The sequence below is a fragment of the Lagenorhynchus albirostris genome, chromosome 1 (assembly GCF_949774975.1).
Source record: "Lagenorhynchus albirostris chromosome 1, mLagAlb1.1, whole genome shotgun sequence".
Classification (NCBI taxonomy): Eukaryota; Metazoa; Chordata; class Mammalia; order Artiodactyla; family Delphinidae; genus Lagenorhynchus; species Lagenorhynchus albirostris.
The window spans coordinates 189,770,747-189,797,975 of record NC_083095.1 but is presented as its reverse complement, the minus strand read 5'-3'; the positions used below and the strand labels follow the sequence as shown (position 1 = coordinate 189,797,975).

Below are 27,229 nucleotides of genomic sequence, written 5' to 3'. Positions count from 1 at the left end.
AAGTGATGAAAAAGAAAAACCTACAACCAAGACTACTCTACCCAGCAAGGATCTCATTCAGATTTGATGGAGAAATTAAAACCTTTACAGACAAGCAAAAGCTAACAGAAGTCAGCACCACCAAACCAGCTTTACAACAAATCCTAAAGGAACTTCTCTAGGCAGGAAACACAGAGAAGGAAAAGACCCACAATAACACACCCCAAACAATTAAGAAAATGGTAATAGGAACACACATATCGATAACCACCTTAAATGTAAATGGATTAAATACTCCAACCAAAAGACACAGACTGGCTGAATGGATACAAAAACAAGACCCATATATATACTGTCTACAAGAGAACCACTTCAGACCTAAGGACACATGCAGACTTAAAGTGAGGGGATGCAAAAAGATATTCCATGCAAATGGAAATCAAAAGAAAGCTGGAGTAGCAATTCTCATATCAGACAAAATAGACTTTAAAATAAAGACTATTACAAGAGACAAAGAAGGATACTACATAATGATCAAGGGATCAATCCAAGAAGAAGATATAAAAATTGTAAATATTTATGCACCCCACATAGGAGCACCTCAATACATAAGGCAAACACTAACAGCCATAAAAGGGCAAATTGACAGTAACACATTCACAGTAGGGGACTTTAACACCCCACTTTCACCAACAGACAGATCATCCAAAATGAAAATAAATAAGGAAACACAAGCTTTAAATGATACATTAAACAAGATGGACTTAATTGATATTTATAGGACATTCCATCCAAAAACAACAGAATACACATTTTTCTCAAGTGCTCATGGAACATTCTCCAGGATAGATCATATCTTGGGTCACAAATCAAGCCTCAGTAAATTTATGAAAATTGAAATTGTATCAAGTATCTTTTCCAACCACAACGTTATGAGACTAGATATCAATTACAGGAAAAGATCTGTAAAAAATACAAACACATGGAGGCTAAACAATACACTACTTAATAACGAAGTGATCACTGAAGAAACCAAAGAGGAAATCAAAAAATACCTAGAAACAAATGACAATGGAGACAAGACGACCCAAAAACTATGGGATGCAGAATAATGAAGTGATCACTGAAGAAACTGAAGAGGAAATCAAAAAATACCTAGAAACAAATGACAACGGAGACACGACAACCCAAAACCTATGGGATGCAGCAAAAGCAGTTCTAAGAGGGAAGTTTATAGCAATACAATACTACCTTAAGAAACAGGAAACATCCTAACCTTGCACCTAAAGCAATTAGAGAAAGAAAAACAAAAAAACCCCAAAGTTAGCGGAAGGAAAGAAATCATAAAAATCAGATCAGAAATAAATGAAAAACAAATGAAGGAAATGATAGCAAAGATCAATAAAACTAAAAGCTGGTTCTTTGAGAAGATAAACAAAATTGATAAACCACTAGCCAGACTCATCAAGAAAAAAAGGGAGAAGACTCAAATCAACAGAATTAGAAATGAAAAAGGAGAATTAACAACTGACACTGCAGAAATACAAAAGATCATGAGAGATTACTACGAGCAACTCTATGCCAATAAAATGGACAACCTGAAAGAAATGGACAAATTCTTAGAAATGCACAACCTGCCAAAACTGAATCAGGAAGAAACAGAAAATATGAACAGACCAATCACAAGCACTGACATTGAAACTGTGATTAAAAATCTTCCAACAAACAAAAGCCCAGGACCAGATGGCTTCACAGGCGAATTCTATCAAACATTTAGAGAAAAGCTAACATCTATCCTTCTCAAACTCTTCCAAAATATAGCAGAGGCAGGAACACTCCCAAACTCATTCTACGAGGCCACCATCACCCTGATACCAAAACCAGACACGGATGTCACAAAGAAAGAAAGCTACAGGCCAATATCACTGATGAACATAGATGCAAAAATCCTCAAGAAAATACTGGCAAACAGAATCCAACAGCACATTAAAAGGACCATACACCATGATCAAGTTGGGTATATTCCAGGAATGCAAGGATTCTTCAATATATGCCAATCAATCAATGTGATACACCAAATTACAAACTGAAGGAGAAAAACTGTATGGTCATCTCAATACATGCAGAGACAGCTTTTGACAAAATTCAACACCCATTTATGATAAAAACCCCGCAGAAAGTAGGCATAGAGGGAACTTTCCTCAACATAATAAAGGCCATATATGACAAACCCACAGCCAACATCATCCTCAATGGTGAAAAACTGAAAGCATTTCCACTAAGATCAGGAACAAGACAAGGTTGCCCACTCTCACCACTCTTATTCAACATAGTTTTGGAAGTTTTAACCACAGCAATCAGAGAAGAAAAGGAAATTAAAGGAATCCAAATCGGAAAAGAAGAAGTAAAGCTGTCACTGTTTGCAGATGACATGATACTATACATAGAGAATCCTAAAGATGCTACCAGAAAACTACTAGAGCTAATCAATGAATTTGGTAAAGTAGCAGGATACAAAATTAATGCACAGAAATCTCTGGCATTCCTATACACTAATGATGAAAAATCTGAAAGTGAAATCAAGAAAACACTCCCATTTACCACTGCAACAAAAAGAATAAAATATCTAAAACCTACCTAAGGAGACAAAAGACCTGTATGCAGAAAATTATAAGACACTGATGAGAGAAATTAAAGATGATACAAACAGAGGGAGAAATATACCGTGTTCTTGGATTGGAAGAATCAACATTGTGAAAATGACTCTACTACCCAAAGCAATCTACAGATTCAATGCAATCCTTATCAAACTACCACTGGCATTTTTCACAGAACTAGAACACAAAATTTCACAATTTGTATGGAAACACAAAAGACCCCGAATAGCCAAAGCAATCTTGAGAACAAAAAACGGAGCTGAAGGAATCAGGCTCTCGGACTTCAGACTATACTACAAAGCTACAGTAATCAAGACAGTATGGTACTGGCACAAAAACAGAAATATAGATCAATGGAACAGGATGGAAAGCCCAGAGATAAACCCACGCACATATGGTCCCCTTATCTTTGATAAAGGAGGCAGGAATGTCCAGTGGAGAAAGGACAGCCTCTTCAATAAGTGGTGCTGGGAAAACTGGACAGGTACATGTAAAAGTATGAGATTAGAACACTCCCTAACACCATACAAAAATAAGCTCAAAATGGATTAAAGACCTAAATGTAAGACCAGAAACTATCACACTCTTAGAAGAAAACATAGGCAGAATACTCTATGACATAAATCACAGCAAGATCCTTTTTGACCCACCTCCTAGAGAAATGGAAATAAAAACAAAAATAAACAAATGGGACCTAATGAAACTTCAAAGCTTTTGCACAGCAAAGGAAACCATAAACAAGACCGAAAGACAACCCTCAGAATGGGAGAAAATATTTGTAAATGAAGCAACTGACAAAGGATTAATCTCCAAAATTTATAAGCAGCTCATGCAGCTTAATAACAAGAAAACAAACAACCCAATCCAAAAATGGGCAGAAGACCTAAACAGTCATTTCTCCAAAGAAGATATACAGACTGCCAACAAACACATGAAAGAATGCTCAACATCATTAATCATTAGAGAAATGCAAATCAAAACTACAATGAGATATCATCTCACACCAGTCAGAATGGCCATCATCAAAAAATCTAGAAACAATAAATGCTGGAGAGGGTGTGGAGAAAAGGGAACACTCTTGCACTGCTGGTGGGAATGTGAATTGGTACAGCCACTATGGAGAACAGTATGGAGGTTCCTTAAAAAACTACAAATAGAAGTACCATATGACCCAGCAATCCCACTACTGGGTATATATATATCCTGAGAAAACCATAATTCAGAAATAGTCATGTACCAAAATGTTCATTACAGCTCTATTTACAATAGCCAGGAGATGGAAACAACCTAAGTGTCCATCATCCGATGAATGGATAAAGAAGATGTGGCACATATATACAATGGAATACTACTCAGCCATAAAAAGAAATGAAATTGAGTTATTTGTAGTGAGGTGGATGGACCCAGAGTCTGTCATACAGAGTGAAGTAAGTCAGAAGGAGAAAGACAAATACCGTATGCTAACACATATATATGGAATCTAAGAAGAAAAAAATGTCATGAAGAACCTAGGGGTAAGACAGGAATAAAGACACAGATCTACTAGAGAATGGACCTGAGGGTATGGGGAGGGGGAAGGGTAAGCTGTGACAAAGCGAGAGAGTGGCATGGACATATATATACTACCAAACATAAAATTGATAGCTAGTGGGAAACAGCTGCATAGCACAGGGAGATCAACTTGGTGCTTTGTGACCACCTAGAGGGTTGGGATAGGGAGGGTGGGAGGGAGGGAGACGCAAGAGGGAAGAGATATGGGAACATATGTATATGTATAACTGATTCACTTTGTTATAAAGCAGAAATTAACACACCATTGTAAAGCAATTATACTCCAATAAAGATGTAAAAATAAATAAATAAATAAGAAAATCTGAATAAAGCATGGACTTTAGTTAATAAAAAAAGAAATGAAGGAAACCATAGCAAAGATCAATAAAACTAAAAGGTGGTTCTTTGAGAAGATAAACAAAATTGATAAACCATTAGCCAGATTCATCAAGAAAAAGGGAGAAGACTCAAATCAATAGAATTAGAAATGAAAAAGAAGAAGTAACAACTGACACTGCAGAAATACAAAGGATCTACAAACAATAAATGCTGAAGAGGGTGTGGAGAAAAGGGAACACTCTTGCACTGTTGGTGGGAATGTAAATTGATAAAGTCACTATGGAGAACAGTATGGAGGTTCCTTAAAAAAATAAAAATAGAACTACCATACGACCCAGCAATCCCACTACTGGGCATATACCCTGAGAAAACCATAACTCAAAAAGAGTCATGTACCACAATGTTCATTGCAGCTCTATTTACAACAGCCAGGACATGGAAGCAACCTAAGTGTCCATCGACAGATGAATGGATAAAGAAGATGTGGCACATATATACAATGGAATATTACTCAGCCATAAAAAGAAATGAAATTGAGTTATTTGTAGTGAGGTGGATGGACCTAGAGTCTGTCCTACAGAGTGAAGTAAGTCAGAAAGAGAAAAACAAATACCGTATGTTAACACATATATATGGAATCAAAAAGAAAAATGGGTCTGAAGAACGTAGGGGCAGAACAGGAATAAAGATGCAGACGTAGAGAATGGACTTGAGGACACGGGGAGGGGGAAGGGTAAGCTGGGCCGAAGTGAGAGAGTGGCATGGACATATATACACTACCAAATGTAAAACAGATAGCTAGTGGGAAGCAGACACATAGCACAGGGACATCAGCTCGGTGCTTTGTGACCACCTAGAGGGTGGGATAGGGAGGGTGGGAGGGAGACGCAAGAGGGAGGAGATATGGGGATATATGTATACGTATAGTTGATTCACTTTTTGATACAGCAGAAATTAACACACCATTGTAGAGCAATTATACTCCAATAAAGATTTTTTAAAAATAATAATATCCGTTAAAAAAAAAAAAAAGAGAAGAAGGAGTCAAATCTAAAAGACAGAGGTCGCTCTAATGGGAAAGAGGGGAGCAAAGTCAGAAGCCTGGAGAAGACAGAGAAACCAGAGAGATTCTAGGTGGAAACATGTTACAGAGTTCAGGCCCTCCTTAGAGGCAGAACGGTGTCTTCATTAGAACGCTGATTTCACATAGTGCATATGCACGGGGGCGGGCTGGACCGGACCCTGGCGCTACAGGCACCTGTGTCAGGCGGCGGGCGATCTTTAAATGTGGCATCCTATTACTTAGGCGCTAGTTACCAGAGCAATCAAGTATGAAGTACTTTAGTATCACAGAGTGCCTGAAAATCATTCCTTCCTATATCACTAATTCCAAGTTCCACAGTTCAGTGGTTATAAGAAACTGGAATCTGCATTAATAGACTTTCTGGGGTCTAACTAAAAGCGCTTATAACTTAAAGTTCTCTATTATTTAAATCCTATTTTTGTCTTTCCAAGAGAAGAGAAGGGAATGGCTGGATCACCGTCGATGACACAGGGAAGCACAGTCAGTCCTTCTCAAAGCGCTTCTGGCATCAGAGTAGGATGAACTTTCCATTTCTAGCAAACTCTGACCAAAGGCCATTTCCAAATATCATGCTCTTTACTTCTGAGACTCAGTACACTTTTGTTTAATAACTAAAATCTATTACAGAATTTGTGTATGTGTGTATTATTTATTTTAGACCTAGTATCAATCTAAATAAATTTTAAATTGAAAAATGAGAGAAAGAAAAATGCCTCCAAGGAAACGCCTTAGATGAGGACTTTGTCCACCTGAGTACCTCGACAGGAGCTCTGCTTTCACCTCAAATGCTGGGAACTTCACCTAGAAGTTCACCTTTATAATTTATGGATGAAAGCTTCCCAATACAAAGACAGGAGGAGTCGTCTGAAAAAAGAAGATTCTGAAAACGGATATAATCTCAGAGTTGGGGAGACCAGCTCTGGCGAGAAAAACCACTCTCCCCTCCCCCACTCCAGCCCATCTTCCTCTGCAACACCCCAGGAAGTTGATCAGCCTCAAGTTGACACCGTCGGTGACAAAGAACCCACTGTCCTCTGCAGCAGCCCGTCTATTTATATGCAGATGTCACTGTTACCAACTTATTCCTTATACTGCTTATAGAATGTTCTCTCTCCTCAGAAACCTCTCTCTCTGCAACTTCTCCCCATCAATTCTAGCAACGTCTTTCTGCAGCTCTACATCTCCAGGCCCTCTTACGCTTGAGAGCAATTCAAATTACAGAAACTTGGAACAACGAGACTGCAAAACTTCTAGGGTGACCTCTGACCTCTCCCACTACATGTGCTACAGAGCCTTAGAAATGTACTTTTCTCTCTAAATCTACCTCCACTGGCACCAGGTTAAAAGCTGAAATGGTCAGGATGAGGGTATAGGGTAGGGGGTAGGAGGGATTTAGCCAATTCTGAATGGACTTGGAGAATTTAAGGGACAGCAAGAAAGCAACTATGGCTATAGAGCCACATGAGCACACAGAGAACGGCAGGCGAAAAGGCAGCAGAGAGAACGTGCAGGGCCTGGTAGAACGGGGTGAGAAGGTTATCCTGAGTGTAGTGGGCAGACACTGCAGGGTTGTGAACAGGGGAAGGACAGGAACTGTTTAACATTAAAACTCAAACAAACGAAACAAAACAAAACAAAACCCACTTTCGCTGCTATGTGGAGCACGGACTAGAGATAAGGAAGGCCAGCGAGGAGACTATTACTGTCATCTAGGTAACTTACGATGGTGATTATAAGTTACATTATATAATTAGACTAGAGTAGCAGTGGGGGCAATGGCAGCAAAGGCATATATTTTGAAAGGAAGACATCTAAGCCCCCTGATAGACTGGATGTGGGTTAAGAAGCAAAGAGAAAAGTCAAAGATGACTTCTAGGTTTTGGCCTGAGCAACTGAGTGGACCACTGAGTAAGCTGGAGGGCATGTCTGGGGAAGAGAAACCAGGCGTCCCGCTGCACATACGTAAGTCTGAAATGCTTACTGGGCTTCTGAATAGAGACGTTGGATAGGCAGACGGATAGGAGCCTGGAGCTCATCGGAGAGATCAAGGCAAAGAAATAAACTGGGGGGGACACACGGTATTTAAAGTGAGGGACGCATGAGATCACAGAGAATAAGCAGCGAAGGCAACCAAGGACTGAGCCCTGAAGGACACCAACCGTCAGAGACCACGAAGAAGAGGAGACCGAGAAGGAGAGTTTGTAATCCTGCGTGCGTTTTATGCTTTCAAGTATAAGAAGGACTGGAGATTTAGGCCACAGAAAGACATGGCTAGAACTGACGGGGAAAAGCTTCAGAGAGAGTGGTTTCTGCCCATTGTAACAAGCACTATGATGTGTAAGTTGGCAACATTCTCATTCTTCCTCAAAAAGCAACTGGGAGTATTTTATATCTACAAAGTACAAAACCCACAGCCAGACGTCATAATCTTCTTCAAAGACCACCTTTCACAGTCACGTGCAACTCTCCTTCTGCCTCCTGGCCAGCTGACAGAGTCTGGAGAGCTCCATTTCACATGCCCGCTGCTCAGTTACCCCGTCCCTGGCCTCTGGCATGGGTCCTGGCTTCTGGATCCAAGTTCTCACCCCCACTAACAGCTTGCAGTTGCCCAGCGCCGACCAGGAGGCACGCTGAGATCACGCTCCCCAGAGCTGCCAAGAGTTCCTGGCATCTGATCAATGAAGCACACAATGCGTGACTGTTCGGCAATTCATCAGGTGACAGAGAACAACTGACGTGCTTGGGAACCAGAGGATGAGCCAGGGCACGGCTGCGACGGGCAGCAGAGACTCCACTCCAGGCCCATTACCCCGGGGGGAGTCCGCTCTAGGTCACCCAGTATGATCAGACATCCTTTTACCCAGAAGAGTTGTTGTAATCTGAAGTTTACCGTGTGTCCACAGACTCAGGATTCCCTGGAAGCTGGCAATACCAGGAACTAAACTGTAGGTACTGCACACCGTGGCAATCGGCTCTTTCTGCCCCACACCTTCAGGGCTGCCCTGGAGACATCTGTTACCCTCCAGCCTCATGTATGATGGGAGTTCCAAACTAGCTCATAGGTGTTTGTGAAGATTAAATGAGATCACTGTAAACAAAGTGCCTGGTACATAGAAAGCGCTCAGTGCCTATTAGCTACCCCCATTTATACGTTAGGTGACCATAAAGTAACAGCCAGCCAGCGGAGTGGTAAAGCATGTCTCCAGAAACAACACTTGCAAGGCTCTTCGAGCACAGAAGAATAAAAAGCTTTTTTGCTTGATTTTATGTGTGGACTATAATTTGATCAATGGAATTTCAACTTGTCCTGAAAAAATGCTCCTCCCTTTTTCTGAACTTTCCTACCAAGGTTGGCACAATTATGCTACGTCACTAAGAAGTAAAGATATCAATCTCATGCCAATAGAATTTACAACACCAATTCTGAACAAATATCATCAAACCTAACAACTATCCTGCAGAAGTCATCCAGGCCTGGGTCTGCTGTGTTAAACGCCTGTATCCTTTAAGTAGAATCTACTTCTATTTCCCTTCATGAAATTTAAGTTTAACTAAAATCACTAAAGTTGGCAGCAGCAGCAGGAGACCATTTAAAGGCCGGCAGGGCTATTTTACTTTTTATTAATGACAAGTTATGTAATAGTTCAGCAAACTACGGAGCTCCCTTCTTATAGTCTTTTAATATTTATAGAAATTTAAAAGAGTTATACTGCCAGACTTCATTTTGGAAACTGACAATTTCAATTATCTGACAGCAATCAATTATTTCAGCTCAACTACAGAAATGGCTCTTTAACGAAAGGTCAGCTGAGTCCAGCGCCTGACCTAGAAGCTCAAGTAGATGTGACTGAACAAAACCACCCTAAAAGGGTCTCAACTCCAAACCACTGAGTCACATCACTGGCCTTTTTGCCCCTAACAGTACATCAAAGAAAAGAAAAGAAAAAGAAAAAAGCGGTACACTGGGAACCGTGGAAAGGGCCTGCTTATGTTAACAGAAAGAGCAGTGCTAAACCACCAAAGAACACACAAGTACCTTAAAGGAATCAAAGAGCAAGTCTGTAACCGAGCTCAAGGAGATGTTCATGGACACCAGGCCAATGTCAAGAAAATGAAATCCCACGCCTCCCATGAACTGAAAAGTGAAACCTATCGTCACATATTTCCCTGCATCTCTAATGCACGGCATCTGGGTTTTCCTAAAGGTAATTAATTATTTAGATTTTTCAAACTATTACACAGAAAAGCTACTTCTAAACTATAATTTTCAAATAAATCTCGATTTTTTTTGGCTTTAAAGAAAAATTTTTATTTTGGAATAATTTTAGATTTACAGAAGAGTTGCAAAGATATTACCGAGTTCCTGTATTCCTTTCACCAAATTCCACCTAAAGTTAACATCTTACACTACCATGGTACATTTGTCAATACTGAGAAACTGACATTGGTACATTTACTATTAACTAAGCTATAAACTTTACTTGGATTTCACCTGTTTTTCACTGATGTCTCTTTTCAGTTCTAAGATACAATCCAGGACACCACTTTGCATTTAATGATTTTTTTAGGGCTTTAACTTTTGAAATATGCCTAACTTGTTTCTCTTATTGACAATGTTCTCTGTATAATTATTATATAAAATAAACCTAAAACTCCCTGGAAAATATGATTTATTGGATACCAGAGAATGTTACATTACATTCATGTAAACACGGTATTTCTACCATTTTTACTGAGGAGAAAAAGAGGTAAATCACTGAAGTAAGATATACTCCATTGTCTACTTTGTCAGGAACCTATGAGATCAAATCATTTAATGTTTCAGAAATATCTCTTCAAAAAATGCTTGTCACTTACCTATCTCCCAAGGCTCCAGTAAAGAGTCATAAGATGTATGGTAAATCCTTTTAATTTAATCCTGTAATAGAATATAAAGTATTATCATAATCATATTCAGATAATCCATTTTTATCAAATATATGTTAACAACTGTATTCCTTTCATTCCCAAATTTTAAAACTTATTGTATGATATTTTATTAAGATAACAAAAGAACGAATTTAAGGAAGAACAATACCATAAATTTATTACATGTCTTTAAAAATGTTTAAAAATGAAGGCATGCAAAATTTAATACAAGTTTTAAGATAAACAGAAAATGTTCTAGAAAGAAGGAAGTGCTACAATGAATAAAACTGACTAATAAGAATGTTTCACATTCTTTTCCACGTGCGTAATGCTGTGGAAATTACTAAGTAGTCACAAACAAGTGAATCACATTGAGGGCACAGCCTTGTGAGGGGAAAACAGTAATCAGGAATTTGGGGTTAGGAGATTTTTGAAAAGACGCGTGTCTGGTAAAGCGACCATGTGTGTCAGTTTGACCGAGACAGTCTCAACTTAGATCCATTGTCACAGTGTCCCCACCCCCGCAATTTATTATTTGTCCTGGATTCTCCACTTTCTAGCGATTTTTTTTTAACGAGAGTGTTATAATAAGCCGGAACATTTACTTCCAGGCTGTGCCCGGATCTTGGTGAGTGCTGTGAGATACACGCGCAGTGAATCCAATTGTCAATTTAACCTGTGGTTAAATGTGAAAGACCTCTCTCTGGATGGGCTATAACTGACACCTCGTTCTCAAAGTCAGCGCCCAAACCATGGGCAGAAAAAGGAAGTGCACTTGGACAGGAGAGGCCGAGGGACAGCTAAATCCTGCAGTCTTCGGTGGAGGTGGAAAAAATATTCAAAATGCTGCTGCCCCAACTATGAGTAGCTCGAAGATACCAATTTCAGAAAAGCAGATGAAGAAGGTGTTTTATATATTATTCTATAAAGCATGACTTTTCATTTAGATCAAATGACTAGTCTTTAATCTTGCTCAGTTCTGATTACAAAGTGTCTTGTTTACATAGTTAAAATTAAGTGGCAGCTGTTATTCTGTTGGCTCTATTAGCAGAAGAAATTTACACTTAAGTCATGCCAGCTTTCTATCAGTGTCAAGAGATACATTAAATAGAAATCAGTTAATTCCAATAATGGGTTGATAGTTTTCATCCAATTCATGGAATCAAAGTAAAGCTTTTGGAAGTTCATTCTGTACTATGTGATATGCCTGACATTGCTGTAGCTGCTATTTAAACTCAGTTAGGAAGTTCAACAACAATGATGCAATTATAGTCAGTTTTCCTTAACTGCAGCAATGAAGTTCTATAAGGTCACCATGAACACTGAATTAGCAAATACCAAAGTACTGCTCTTAAAGGAGAAACAGAGTTAGGTTCCTGGGAGCCTCTGGCTACAACTTCTTCAACTGGTCCAACATAACCTTGCGTTACGTGTCTTTCTGTATAAAGACACTATATTTAATATATATTACGGGTTCATTAACATTGAACTCAGTCCATCGCACCAACTCATGCCTGAATAAAGCTTACTTAAGAAACGTATTTTCTCTGTAAAATACAACACGTCACGACCTTCCTGCACTTAGGAACAATATACAATATACTACGCCTGGGAGTCACTGTAAGCAGTGAAATCACCAACAAGAGGCACAAAAATACAAAGAAAAGTGGCACCACAAAAAGGATACTTGTTTAGAGTTTGAAAGCTGAAAGAAGAAAGCCTTGCTTTACCTCAGCTGGGAACAAGTGTGTTAAGCAATCCAAATTTTCTGTTCCTCTGCAAATGGCCCTAAATGACTACAAAAGGACCAAGAATACCGATCCGGGGGTTACAAATAAATTTTTGTGAGTAGGGAGAATTCGCAAAATGGAATCTATAAATAATGAGGATAGACTATATTTGATTGTACAGAGATACACAAATACAAACTTTGGTCAAGCACAGAATCATAGAGTAAAAAACAATGGTCTTACTAATTTTAAAAAGTACGGCACAGAAATAAACTTGGACATGGTTGTGATTCACATATAATTCACAACTGTACCACATGAACGGCAAAATATGACCGAAGTAGAAGCAAACACGTCCCACAATTACATCCACCAAAGATGTGACAGTCTAGCAATCACAACTGACAAATATTTAAACACACACACACACACACACACACACACACACACACACACACAAACTGTCACTCGTGTGACAAAGATAATGTTGAATAAAAAAAAATACTACTCCGGGCTTCCCTGGTGGCGCAGTGGTTGGGAGTCCGCCTGCCGATGCGGGGGACACGGGTTCGTGCCCCGGTCCGGGAAGATCCCACATGCCGCGGAGAGGATAGGCCTGTGAGCCATGGCCGCTAGGCCTGCACGTCCGGAGCCTGTGCTCCGCAATGGGAGGGGCCCCAGCAGTGAGAGGCCCGCGTACCGCAAAAAAAAAAAAAAAAAAACTACTACTCCAACATGGCAGTACCTGTTTTCTCTTGTTGCTACATATCTTAGAAATCTTGGAGGCTTTTAAGACTCACTTAGTAAAATCATCAATAGCATTGAAATTTTTTCAGCTGAGCACTCTAAATCTTGGCTTCATTTTGTTCAGTCAGTTGGAAATCTTTAATTCAGATTTAATTTATACAGAGAACCAGTTTTTTTACTTAGATAAGTTTATACTTTGTACCAGGATGAAATGGACTTCCAAATGCTTACAATCTAGCAGCATCTAAATTTGGTAAAATGGAGGACTTCCCTGGCAGTCCAGTGGTTAAGACTCCGTGCTTCCACTGCAGGGGGCGCAGGTTCGATCCCTGGTCAGGCAACTAAGATCCCGCATGCCGTGCAGTGCGGCCAAAAATAAATGAATAAAAATTTTAAAAATTAAAACAAAAAAAAAATCTGGTAAAATGTTCAGAAGACTTCTAAATAAATACAACTTATCTGACAAGCTTTCTCTTGTAAAAATGTCATTGAATAAAGGTACTCTAAATAGAGTAAAAAGACAGTACCTGTGAAAATATATGGGCTGGAATATTTCCCTGTTAAGCTACTAAAAAAAAATCAAAATTTAGAATGACCTCAATTTAGTAGAATTTGCTTTGAACTTACCAGGTACCTTAGTATCTATACAGATATTATATTCTCAAATTTAAAGATTATGATTTACAGCAATTAGTAACTACTGAAAAGAATCAAGTTTCAAGTTTAGTAATCATAAAATGAAACTGTGAAAACTATAATTTTACAAAACAATTAAAAACAATACAACTGTGTTTCAAAACTACATTCCTTTCAGAAACATACACAGACCCAGTACTACAGACAAATTATGACTAAGAAACTAAATAATGTATATGGGCTTCTACTGAGAATTCTATTTATGGTCTTTTTAAAGTTGAAAAAACTCAGTATGAAATAATTTTGTTGTGATGTTTTGGTTTTTTTTTTTAAATATTAACATGGAAATATGTTAACATTTTTCAGAAATAAACTTGTTTTTAAAATACAATAAAAATAAATCTGTTAGTCAACAAATAAAATTATACAATTTTATTATTTTTCAGTAATTCTTATTCTCAAAAGAATCTCAGTTTGGGCAATAAATTAAATGGTTAACCTAACCTTGGTGGTTAATTTTATGTGTCAACTTGGCTAGACTACGGTGCCCAGCTGTTTGGTCTAACACTAGTCTATGTGTCTCTGTGACAGTCCCTGTGGATGTGATTAATATTTACAATCAGTTGACTTTAAAGCAGATTACTCTCCATAATGTGGTGGGCCTCAACCAGTCAGTTGAAGGCCTTAAGAGCAAAGACTGAACTTTCCCAAGAAAGAAGCAATTCTGCCTCAAGACTGCAACACAGAAACCTGCCTGAGTTTCCAGTCTGCTGGACTGCCCTGCAAATTTTGGACTCAAGACTACATCATCAACATTTACCTAAAATTTCTGCCTGCTGGCCTACTCTACAAATTTCACACTTGCCAGCTCCCACAATCATGTGAGCCAGTTCCTTAACATAAAAACTAACTCTCTCTCCCTATCTATCTATCTAGTTAGTATATCCTATTCTTCTATCTATCTATCCATCCATCCATCTATCTATAGTGCATCCACAAAAGCTGTGAGAGCATACATAGATATATCTCCTGCTAGCTGTATTTCTCTGCACAACCTGACTAATACACTAGGTAACAGAGATTAGGAAGTATCACGCATCTCCACCCAATGGAAGCTGCTCCCTGACAAGAGCAGAAAATGAAAGAGTTTTATTTTAGGAAGTACGCAATTACGTCATTAACAGTACCTTTAAAGAAGAATAAAAACCCAGATTTGGGGGCCATGCCTTCCTATACCGGAATGACACCACGTAACCCAACAGCCCAGCTTTTAGAGAACAAGGTTGTGTCTCTTCCTCCTTTGTAGCAGGGAGTCTGAGAAAGAGAAGGTGCTCTAAAATGTTGCTAAGCAAACATCTCATTTTGCTAAACAAACAATGTCTCAGAAGACACTGCCAGTCCTAAATGCTGTAAAGATGGTGAGAGTATAAGCAAAAGTATGCTTTTTAATGTTTTCAGTAGTATTACTGTTGTCATTCTGAGACTATTGCATGTGTAATATGGGATAAAAATAAATGAATAATTATGGGATTTTCTAACTCTATAATCACTTGTGTCTTTGAAAAACCAGGATTCTTGGCACAGAGAAAAGGAGATATAGAAGGAAGATTCAAATACACTGTAGTCTAGAGTTTTAATTGGAAGCATCAATATGACCTTGTGAGGTATTTTATTTTATCTTAAATATGTGCATATATTTCTTAACTCTGATTACAGAAAAGGCCTACAAACAAAGGCCAATCCAGCATCATTGAGCATCCCTTAGAGACCAGAGCTTCTTAGAGAAATGGCTAATTCTAGGACTCAGGAGCCAATCTCAAAAGGCTCCCACTGGCCAAAGATGGAATAATTTGAGCTTCATTAATGATAATAACTGAAATGGATTAAAACCCATCAAACGTTTAATTCTAAGAGTTCAAAATTTTTTTAATAATTGGTCATCTTCAAGAGATGATAGAGAACCAATTAATCATTCTTAAAAACTATTAAATCAAAGAAAAAGCTCAAGAATTTATCCTGCCTTTCCTTTATGAACTGTATGACTGGGTAATACCTAAACTCTTTCAACTACGATAGCACTCTTCAAGCCACATGCACGTCTAATGGTAAAGAGGAAAATTCTAACTGGCTAGGAGGGTATAAGCACAGCCTTTAACCAATGAGTGGCTTATCTGACCAAGGGGTAACCCTTGGGTAGTAAAGATAAAAGAAAAAACAAGAAAATAAATTTGAGTAGAGACATCCAATGTTGTCCACTGGAGGTAACAGCTTTCACACAGTCAGTTCATCCAAGTCACTAAAAATATATATAAATAACCAAGCAAACAGTATTAACCCCCATTCCCAAGGTGATCACTACACAGAGTTGCTACATGTTATTTAAAATGCCCGGTTTTCAACAAATATTGCAAAATGTGCAAAGAAGCAGCAAACCCATTTTCAGGAAAAAAAGGCAGGCAACACAAACTGATTCTAAAGGGGCCCAGATGTTAGACTTAACAGAGACAGACTTCAAATCAGCTATTCCAAATAAGTTCACAGAACTAAAGGAAACCATGGATAAAGAATTAGAGAAAAGTATAATGACAATGTTTCAGCAAATAGAGAATATCAATAAAGATAAGGAAATTACAGAAAAAAGCAGCAAATAGAAATTTTGGAATTGTACAATAACTGAAAAAGTACAATAACTGAAATGGAAAATTCACTATAGAAGCCCAAGAGTAGACATGAACTGGAAGAAGAAAGAATCAGAGTGCTTGAAGATACATTGATAGAGATCATATACAATTTGAAGAATGGGGAGAAAAGAAGAATGAAGAAACATGAACAGAGCACCACAGAAAAAGAGAAAGGCACAGAACAAAGATTTAAATAATGGCTGAAATCTCCCCAAATTTGATGAAAAACATTAGTAATCTACACATCTAAAAAGTTCAACAAACTCCAAACCAGATAAATATAAAGAGATCCACACCCAGACAAAATATAATCAAAATGTTGAGAAACAAAAAAATCTTGAAATCAGCAAGAGAAAAATGACTCATCACATACAAGGAACCCCAATAAGACTGACAGCTGACTTCTCATCAGAAGCAGAGGAAACTAGGAGGTAGTAGGACTGAATATTCAAAATGCTGAAGATAAAAAACTGTGAATTAAGAATCTTACATCCAGCAAAACTATCTTTCAACCACGAAGGTGGAACCAAGACATGCCCAGAAAAACAAAAACTGAGAGAATTTGTTGCTAGGAGATCTGCTTTATAAGAAATACTGAAAAGAGTTCTTCAGGTTGAAAGCAAATGACACCAAACAGTAGTTTGAATGCACACCAAAAATAGACTGCCGAGAATTACGTACATAATTACAAAAGAGACTACAATTGCATATTTCTCCCCCGTCTCTTAACTGATTTACAGAGCAATTCAATGAAACAGTATGCATACAAGTGTATTGTTGGGCTAATAACAACATGTAAAATTTTATATATTTGATGATAGTAACACAGAGGAAGCAGATGAGAGCAAACCTGCCTTGTGCTGGAGTAAGGAAATAACACCAGATGGTAACTGAGACCCACAGAATATATGAGGTGGATGAAAAGTAGAAAAGTTAATATAACTAACTCCATAAATATGCACCTGCTCTCCTTTCTTCTCTCAGCTTCTTTAAAAGACTTACATAAAAGAAAAACTATAATAATATATTGTTGGGCTTCTACAATATATAGACGTAATATAGATAACAGTAGTAGCAAAAAAAAAAAAGGAGAGAGAAATAGAGCTATACAGGAGAGGAGTTTCTTAATTTTGCTGAAAGTAGGTAAAAATCAGAAGTAGATTCTCTTAAGCTAAGAGCTATATTGTAAGCCCTAGAGCAAACACTAAGAAACTAATTCAAAATGTATAATTTAAAAATTATTAAAGGAGTTAAGATACCACACTGGAAGAGATTCACTTATTTCAAAAGAGGACAGTAAAAACAAAAAAAAGAACAAAAGAAGGCATAAGACCTATGGAAAACAAAAAGCAAAGTGGCAGGGGTAAATCCAACCATATCAATAATATTAAATGTGAATAGACTAAACAATCCAATCAAAAGGCGGAGATTATCAGAGGGTATTTTTAAAAACCCAACTATATACTATATACTGTCTACAGGAGACGGCAGGTTCAATGATACAAATAGGTTGAAAGTAAAAGGATAGAAAGTGACACACGATGAAACAGCAACTGTAAGAAAATCAGCCAAAATGGGCGGTAAAGCTACAAGAACAACAGAGGAAGAAGAACTGAAAGAATAAATAAACAATTCAAAAATGATAATAGACTTCTTATCCCCTTTCAACACTAGATGGAAAAACCAGGAAAGAAAACAACAGGGAAATAGAAGATTGGAATAAAAGTGTAAGCCAACGAGCCCTGCCAGACATCTATACAACACTCCACCCAACAACACAAGGCCGTCTTCTCAAGTGCACATGAAACATTCTCTAAAAGAGAACATATTCTAGGCCACAAACAACCCTCAAGAATTTAAAGTGATTAAAATCATGTGACTAAAATCCATTCCACAATGGAATGCAATCAGAAATCAGTAACAGAAGGAAATTTTGGAAATTCACAAATACATGGAAATAAAACAATACACTGGTAAGTAGCCAATGAAACAAAGAAGAAATCGTAAAGGAAATTAGAAAATACCTTGAGATGAATGAAAACTAAAATATAACATACCAAAACCTATGGGATGTAGCTAAAGAAAGCAGTGCTTAGAGGAAAATTTATAGCTGTAAATGCCTATATTATAAAAGAAGAAAGATCTCAAATCAATAACCTGAACTTCCATCTTAAGAACCAAGAAAAAAGAGCAATCTAAACCTAAGCAAGCAGCAAGAAAGAAACAATAAAGATTAAAATTCAAACAAACGAAATAAAGAACAGAAAAACACGAAAGACAATCAATGAAAACAAAAATTGTTTCTTTGAAAAGATCCCCGAAACTGACAACCCTTTAGTTATAGTGACCAAGGAAAAAATGAGGGAACACAAAAATTACAAATGAATAAAAGGACATTATTATTGATTATACAGAAATAAAAAGTATTATAAAGGAATACTATGAACAACTGTACAACAACGAAATGGATAACCTGGAGGAAAAGAACAAATTCCTAGAAAAATACAAACTACTAAAACTGAAGAAAAAACGGAATCTCTAAAAAGGCTTATAGCAAGAGATTGAATTGGTGATTAAAAACACTTCCAAGAGATATAAGTGCAGACTCAAAGGACTTCACTGGTAAATTCGACCAAACATTTAAATGAGAATTAATACCAATCTTTGACAAACTCTTCCCAAAAAAAGAAAGAAAAAAAAAAAAAGGAGATAATACTTCTATGGGGCCAGGGGCCAGTAATACTCTGATACCAAAGCTACACAAAGACATCATGAGATATCTACAGACCAATATTCTTTATAGCTACTGATGCAAAAATCTTCCACAAAATATTAGCAAACCAAATTAATAAAAGAAAAAATAAAAGGCACATGATCATATCAATTGAGAAAAGGCATTTTCCAAAATCCAACAGTCTTGTCATAAAACTCATTCAACAAACCAGGAATAGAAAGGAACTTCCTAAACCAGACAGAGAGCATCCACAAAAAAAAATAATCCCAGCTAATATTATACTTAATAGTGAAAGACTGAATGGATCACTCCTAAAATTAGGAACAAGAATACAATGTTCGCGCTTCCCTGGTGGCGCAGTGGTTGAGAGTCCGCCTGCCGATGCAGGGGACACGGGTTCGTGCCCCGGTCCGGGAAGATCCCACATGCCGCGGAGCGGCTGGGCCCGTGAGCCATGGCCGCTGAGCCTGCGCGTCCGGAGCCTGCGCTCCGCAACGGGAGAGGCCACAACAGTGAGAGGCCCGCTTACCGCAAAAAAAAAAAAAAAAAAAAAAAAAGAATACAATGTTCTATTTCTTACCATTTCTACTCAACATTTCACTGCAGGTGTAACTAACCATTGTAATCAGGTAAGAAAAAAAAACAAGCAAACAAAATCAGCATCCAGAAAGGAATAAGTATGACTATCTCTTCATAGATGATATGAATTTATAGCAAATCCTAAGGAACCAACTAAAAAAAAACCAAACTATTAAACACAAATAACCAGGTTCAACAAGGTTGCAGGATATAAGATTAACATACAAATTCAATCTATTTCTATACAACAGAAATGACCAACCCAAACATAGAAGAATGAAAGTAAGAAAAGAGCTGTATTTACAATCACATCAAAAAGAATAAAATACTCAGGAATATATTCAATATTTAACAAAACTAGTACAGGACTCACTCACTGGAAACTACAAAACGCTGGAAAAAATTAAAGACAAAACATGCTACATTCATGGGTTGTTAAGACTTAATATTGTTAGGATATCAATACTCCCCTTATTGGTCTACATATTCAGCACAATTACTATAATGATCCAAGCTGCCTTTTCTGCAGAAATTAAAAAACATCCTAAAACTCATTCGGATATGCAAGGAACCCAGAATAGCCAAACAATCTTTAAAAAGGAGAACAGAGTTGGAAGATTCACGTATCCCAATTTCAAAACTTACTATATGGTTGCAGTGATCAACACATTATGGTACTGATATAAAGACAAACATGTAAAACAATGGAAGTGAATTAAGAGTTCAGAAATAAACTCTTACATTTATAATCAATTTTGACAGAGTGCCATCCAAAACAATTTAATTGACAAAGTACAGTCTTTTCAACAAATGGTGCAGGGACAAATGAATGTCCAAATGCAAAAAAAATAAAGTTGGACCTTTTCTTACATAAAAATTAACTAAAAATGGATCAGAGACTTCAATGTAAGTGCTAAAACTATAAAACTCTTAGAAGAAAACAGAGCAGTAAATCGTTATGGTCTTGAATTAGGCAATGGTTTGTTAAATATGATACCAAAAGTACAAGTGACAAAAGATAAAATAGATAAATTGGGATCCATCTAAATTAAAATATTTTGTACTGCAAATGATAATATAAAGAAAGCGGGGGAAAAAACGCAGAATGGGAGTAAATAATTGTAAATCATATATCTGAAAAGGGACTGGTATCAGTTATAAAGAACTTTTGTAAGCCTTTAATAAAAAGGTAAACAATTATATAATCAAAATTACCATTATTTTATAACTATAATTTAAAATTTTTAAATGAGCAAAGGATTTGAATAGATGTTTCTCCAAAGAACATTTACAAATGGCTAATAAACACATTAAGAAGATGCTCAACGTCATTTGCCACTGGGGAAATGCAGATGAAAACCATAATACAGGGACTTCCCTGGTGGCGCAGTTGTTAAGAATCCACCTGCCAATGCAGGGGACACAGGTTCAAGCCCTGGTCTGGGAAGATCCCACATGCCGTGCAGCAACTAAGCCCATGTGCCACAACAACTGAGCCTGCGCTCAAGAGCCCGCGTGCTACAACTACTGAGCCCTAGCGCCTAGAGCCCGTGCTCCGCAACAAGAGAAGCCACCGCAATGAGAAGCCCGCGCACCACAACAAAGAGTAGCCCCCACTCGCGGCAACTAGAGAAAGCCCGCGCACAGCAACAAAGACCCAACACAGCCAAAAATAAATAAATATATAATTTTTTTTAAAAAATTAAAATTAAAAAAACGAAAACCATAATACATTTACAGTCAACTAGATACTCAATGAGATACTACTTTATACCCTTTAAGATGGATATAATGAAAAAGAGATAATAACAAATATTGACGAAGATGTGGAGAAACTGGAACCCTCTACATTGCTGTTGGTTATGCAAAATGGTGTAGCCTGTTTTTCTAACAGTTCCGCAGTTCCTCAAAAGGAGGTACCACTTGACCCAGCAATTCCCACTACTAAGTATATATTCAAGTACCACTTGACCCAGCAATTCCCACTACTAAGTATATATTCAAGGGAAATGAAAGCATACATCCACACAAAAACTCGTATGTAAATGCTCACAGCAGCATTATTCAAAACAGCCAATAAGTGCAAACAACCCAAACGTCCATCGGCTGATCAATGGACAAACAAAATGTGGCATATCCGTACAATGGGACAGTCTTCAGCAACGAAAAGGAATAAAATACTAATATATGCTATGCCACGGATGAACCTCAAAAGTATTACACTAAGTGGAAGAAGTCAGACACAAAAGACCACATGTTGTGTGACTTGATTTACATGAAAAATCAGAATAAGCAAGCTATAGAGACAGAAAATAGATTAATGGTTGCCAGGGCTGGGGTGACTGGGAGGGTGGGGAAGAGGAATGACTGCTAAGGGGCACATGTTTTTTCCTGGTGTGACAAAAATGTTCTAAAACCTAGACTGTGGTGGTGGTTGTACAATTCTGAGAAGACACGAAAACCACTGAATTGTATACTTTAAATGGATTAATTTTACAGCATGGAAATTGTATCTGAATAAAAATGTTTTTACTTTGGTTAAAACCAAACGATAGTGTTGAAGGAAACAAACTGGATCCATAAATTATAAAAAGAAAAATGCAAGTGATTACTACGAAGATTTGGGATGATGCTTACTTAGGAGAGAAGAGAGGGTTGTGATTGACACAGGACACAAGGAAGAATTTCAAGGGTGACTCATGAAGGTCTAATTCTTGACCTGGGTGCTACTGGCATTGTAATAATTCATTAAATCATATATCTGATTTGGGTGATTTTCATACCTTTGTTTTATTTTATAATAAAAACACTTTTTAAGGAACATTTTTGGATTTTTCTAAAAACAGGAATTTGAGGTTATATGCTCATCATCTGACTAAATTATTGTCAATGTAATAATGAAATATCCTATATTTGCACTGTCCCACACAGTTACTGAGCACTTGAAATGTGGCCAGCATGACTGAGGAACTGAATTTTTCATTGGTTTTAATTCTAACGAATTTAAATTCAAATGTAAATAGCCACACGTGGCTGGTGGTTATTTAGCACATGGCCAGTGCAGGCTTGGAACATACAACTGCTATAAAATGTTTGGCAGATGTGTGTTTTTCAAGAACAATGGATGAATAAGCCAACCTTTAAAATTTTTAAATAAAATTTACATATCGCAAAGATGGCAGCTTTGCGACAACCGTAATTTGTTTTTAAGTTTGCATAAACTTCTCAAAGAACAACCAAATGAACCAATATGTCTACATCTACATATAGATATAAATATAGATATAGACATAGGTATATATGGTATACGTTATATATGCTATAACACTGTAATCGGATGTTCATATCTCCAAATTTCACAGTCATATCTCCAAATTTCATCCAAATTATCAAGGAAATGAAAATGGCCACCTAGTCTGAATATCACTAAAGTGATTTCTATAATACATCACCAACTCCCATCCCTGCCCTGTCACAGTCTCTAAGAAATACCAATTCCTCCAGAATCTTGAACAAATCCAACTAGATGTAAAGCCTACAGTGTTTTTGTCACCCTCCAATTTGTTCCCCAGATTGGGTTCTCAGTTCTCCAGATTGGGGTTTTTTTGGTTTTTTTTTTTTTTTGCGGTACACGGGCCTCTCACTGTTGTGGCCTCTCGCGTGGCGGAGCACAGGCTCCAGACGCACAGACTCAGCGGCCATGGCTCACGGGCCCAGCCGCTCCGCGGCATGTGGGATCCTCCCGGGCCGGGGCACGAACCCGTGTCCCCTGCATCGGCAGGCGGACTCCCAGCCACTGCGCCACCAGGGAAGCCCTCCAGATTGGGTTTTATGACTAGTTTCTATCACTAAAAATGGTCCTTAACATTCAATCACTCAACAAACAACGACTATGTTAGGAACTATATTAAGAAACAGATGGAAAGTACAGTCTTTGTCCTGAAAGAAATTATAGTCTAGAGGAGGATAAGCACCAAATAAACCTCCAGAATCGAGCAGTGTGCTTAAGAGCTAAATGAGTACAACTTACATACGTCCATGGCTGTACAGAAAAGGAGCATCTAACTCCCAGGGACAGAAAAGGGACCAGGGAAGCAGGGTGATAGTAGAGGCATCCCTGAGCTAAGTCCTGGAAGATAAGCAGTGAAGGGAGAAAGAGAAGTGTTTCAGGCTAAGAGAAAACGTGCAAAGGCTCAAAAGCTCAAGAGAATCAGAATCATGGCAGGTTCAGGTACTAACGCCCAGGAAAAGTAGAGAAGTGAGAGAAGCAAACGCTAGCCAGGCAGGCAGAGACCCAGGTCTGAAGCCCTCTGCTTGCGTGGGAGGGAGTCTGGATTTTATCTGGAAGGTGTAGGAGGCCAAAGAATTTTGAGCTCAGGAATAATGTGATTAGACCTGCATTAAAAAAAAAAAATCACTCTGCAACAGTATGAAGTATAAATAAGAGAAAGTCTGAGATTGGAGACAGGACAAGCACTTTTAAAGAGCATTACAGCAATATGGGTGAAAAGATGGGGCTCACACTACAGCGGAGACAATAAGGATGGAGATGAAATGATGCACTGGAGGGATATTCAGAGTATGCAACATAAATCGACTGTAGATGGGGGTAAGGAAGAATAAAGAACCACGGTGAGTTCCAGGTTTCTTACGTGAGAAAAAGGACTCTGCCATTCATGAATTAAAAAAAAATACAAAAGGAACAAGTGCAGGTTTGAGAGTAATTTTGAGTTCTGAAACTCAGAAAGGCGGTAGTAAAATCAACAACACCAAGTGTCCGCAGAGAGGTTAAGTCAGCTCAGCTCTGCAAGCCTAGCTCAGACTTGCTGATTTAGAAGCTCTGGGGATGGAACCCAAGGGCCTGTATTTTAGTCACCCTCCAAACGATTCTGGTGCACACACTAAACCTGGAGAAGCACCGGTCTTGCCAAACACTAGCGGTAATACTGGCAAAGGCCCAGGCAATTGGGTGGGCGCGGATGACAGAAGGGGAGGTTTCCTATTAGGGGCAGCAGAATCCAGGTTACAGGAGGTCTACGGAATAAACTGGAGGAAAAGAAATGGAGACAGCGCGCACAGACCCTTCTTTCAATAAGCTTGAAGAGAAAGAGGAGACAGACTAAAAATAAAGATGAGAAAAAAGGATGAACAGAATAAAGCCCTCCAAGTGCAAAAAAGGATTCAGAGCCCAGGCAGAGGAGCTGGCCTTGGAAGGGGTGGTGGACACGAGTGGCTGGCCTCACCAGTCCACTCTCCGTCCTGGATACCAGAATCCTAAGTTCGTTCTTCTCTGAGAGGAGGCTGGAGGGCCATAAATCTTGAGTAGCCAAAGCCAATCACTGGACTTCTATATCCCTTGCCACTGACTGGTTTAGAAATGGGATATATCGTGTAAATTTGGCTAGTGAAGTCAAGTCTTCTGGGAGGCTTCTTTTTCTCTCTGAAAAAAGACATAAGAAAGATGCTACGGCTTGAATATTTGTGCCCCCCAAAAACCCTATGTTAAAGCCTTAATCCCCAATGTGATGGTATCTGGAGGTGAGGTCTTTGGAGGCTATTAGGGTTAGATTAGGTTAGAAGCATGGAGCCCCAAAATGGGTTTAGTGTCCTTATAATATAGGAGCCTAGAGCTCTCTCTCTCTGCCGTGCGAGGAAACAGGAAAAAGATAGTTGTCTGCAAGCTCGTGAAAAATCAAATCTTCAGGCACCTTGATCTTGGACTTCCCAGACTCCAGAACTGTGAGAAATAAAATGTCTGTTGCTGAAGCCACCCAGTATACAGCATTTTGTTATAGCAGCCCGAACCAAGACAAGAGACACCGCTTCTTACAGTCTTGGGTGCTTTGATATGAGGATGTCGATCTTGGAGCTAAAGCCGCCTACCATCTTGAGACCAGGAAGGGACAAGCTTGAGGACAAAAGCTCACTCAGCATGACAGCAGAACAGAAAGACAGAAAGATCCCAAGAGCCTAATGACAGCAGTCAGCTGCTACGTGAACCAACTATAAAACCATCTTTCTTCCAGATTTCTAGTTATATGAGAGCATTAAATTTACTTACTATTTAAGTTGTTCACAGTTGAGTCTTCAGTTATTTGTCAGCTGAAAGCATTCTAACCAATACAGAAAGAAAGATTTTCACGGGATGGGTGTGGATGAAATTAACTTGGCCTACTGGAGACCTGGGAATTTGAAGGAGTTTCAGCCTCAAGTTCCACTTATTAAACAAAATGAAGCTCATGCAGTTCTATTTTATAAAGGGACTGGCCTTAACAGTTCTCTTCTGCTTAAAAAAAAATAATCTAGTATTTCTAATGATAACAATAGCTGTAATGAAGATAACGATGATGATAATTATGATGGTGCTAAGCTAAGCTCATGGTTATTAAAGTCTTTTTGAAAGACAGGTATTTTATCCGTGTAGTTTACCTTCAGCATTCCATTTGACTTCAGTAGTGAAACCCTACCACTCTCTCTTACTTTCCCTTTACAATTTCCATGTCAGTTTCATTTTCCATACTTTCATAGTACACAACGCGACACCACAATATAGTTTATGGAGTAATCCTTAACTTTAAAGAACAAACACGCTGAAAACAAAACAACTTGTAAAAGGATTTCTATTTTTATTTCCACGTATGTCCCCAACCTGTCCCTCCGTCTGTGGCGTGGCTCCTTTGAGTCCCACCAGAGGGTGGGACATCAACACTGCGGCCACACAGATAAACACCAGAGAAAGCACGATTGGCGCACAGAAAGCAAAAAGCACTAGAGTTGTATGCCCATCCAAGCAGTCCCGAAATGGTGAAAAAAAATTTTTTTGTAAGTTAAATTGTAAGTTTTTGAAGCCCAAAACATTTTCCTACAGAAACGATGTTACTATGAGTCATTCCATTACTAGGCCAGTCCATAAAAGCCTTATGAAACCACATGCATAGGACTATTGTTTGAACTACCCCCAGGCAGAATAATACTTTTTCCTTTGGAAAATACATCGTTTTCTCCCTCCACCCTCCACCAGGTCCCAGGGGGAAAGGGCCTCATCATGGACTCTGTTCCCTTCCCCAGCCTCATCCCTCACAACTCTCCCTCCCCACACTCTGTGGTCCAGCCATACCACCCTCCTCCAACCTGCAGAGCCTTCTCCCCTCCAAGTCGTCACTGTCCAGCCCTTCCCGTCCTCTTCGTGGTCACCTCCTCTCGGACTTCCCCAATCCCTTAAAACCTCGCTGGAATCGGGAATTATCTTAATTTCCAGTACTTCTGAGAGAAGGCTGATTTAAAATGCACTTCTTTGATTACCCATTTTTATTACTAATTGTATTCCTTACCTGCTAAAATTCTCTGTCCACCTACGTCCTAAATCTTGACAGTTTTTTCCTCATTAAGTTTGAGAGAACTCCTCCGGTATTACAGATATTAACCCTCAGTCACACGTGATATGAGCATTTCCCCCAGTCTGTTATATTATTTTTCCATTGTGAACAAGTCTTCAATTTTATATATCCAAATTGATGATCTTTTCTTTGGTGAGTTTTTCACTGCTCCGAATTCTGAGTTATCAAACTTTCACAAATCTGATGAGTAGTACATTCTATTTCCTA

General features: G+C 38.4%; 1 protein-coding gene across 21 annotated transcripts in view; it reads right to left on the bottom strand.

Annotated features, from left to right (window-relative positions):
- ZNF438 (zinc finger protein 438) overlaps window positions 1-27,229 on the bottom strand; it is a 170,189-nt gene that overhangs the window by 120,527 nt on the left and 22,433 nt on the right. For 20 of the 21 annotated variants that reach the window (XM_060163049.1, XM_060163204.1, XM_060163093.1 and 17 more), the window contains one exon: window positions 10,468-10,528. The gene's annotated coding sequence lies outside the window, so the exon portion shown is untranslated. Of the gene's footprint in view, window positions 1-10,467; window positions 10,529-24,868; window positions 25,030-27,229 lie in introns of those variants that run through there. The other variant, XM_060163068.1, reaches the window with a different exon arrangement.